This window comes from Plasmodium inui (assembly GCF_000524495.1).
Source record: "Plasmodium inui San Antonio 1 unplaced genomic scaffold supercont1.16, whole genome shotgun sequence".
NCBI classification, from domain to species: Eukaryota; Apicomplexa; class Aconoidasida; order Haemosporida; family Plasmodiidae; genus Plasmodium; species Plasmodium inui.
The window spans coordinates 563,881-564,755 of record NW_008481850.1 but is presented as its reverse complement, the minus strand read 5'-3'; positions in this window follow the sequence as shown (position 1 = coordinate 564,755).

Sequence of the window (875 nt, the reverse complement as noted above, 5' to 3'; positions counted from 1 at the left end):
AAAATTAAAATCAATCATTTGAAAAATGTGCTAACCGTGTGTCTCTGTAATGGGGCCGCTGAAGTATGAAAGAATTACGTATAGATATCTGACGTGTACATTGTTATAAGTTGTTTTGACGAAAGCGCCATCGTACGAATTATTGGAGTTCTTTTTTCTTTTCCTTTGATTTCTTATTTTTTCCAATTTTTTATAATTTTCTCCTTTTCTTTCCTGTTAGATTCTTCTTTTCTTATTATTATTCTTTTTATTTTTTTTTATTTTTCTCCTTTTTTTTTGCTTTCTCTGCCTTCGAGCAACTATAAATTTGTTTGTTACCAATAGAAGTGGATTATTATTTTTTACTACTTCGCGTTGGAGTTATTGGTGCAATTCATACATTACAGGATAAAGCTTAAGACATGTTATCCTTTATCGCCGTTGAAGAAGGGTATTACTTTGATATTATAAATTAATACTTTGTTCTGTTTAGTATAAATGTATTTTATAATTATGGTTACACATAAAATGATTTATTCGTGCAATACACTTCTGTTCTGGTTATATTTCACCTATGAAAAAAAGTTTAGAAATACAGGAGGGCGCACTCAATGTGAAATTCTTCAATGCTCACCCTGCGTTGAGTGCACACGTCTTGTGCACTTTAATTGTGTTTAATGGTTTTATAAAAGGCTCTGTAAATATTTTTCATGAAAGATGAGAATAGACTGATTACTTTATTCTATGTAGTGTAGACTTAATTATTTTTCCTCTTTCTCGTAAATATGCTTATTTCAGCAAAAAGGAAATTAATTACGGGGCGCACATTTGTGAGCTGAATAATTAGTAATTATTATCATAAAAATTTAAATGAATTATATATTTTATTTATTCGC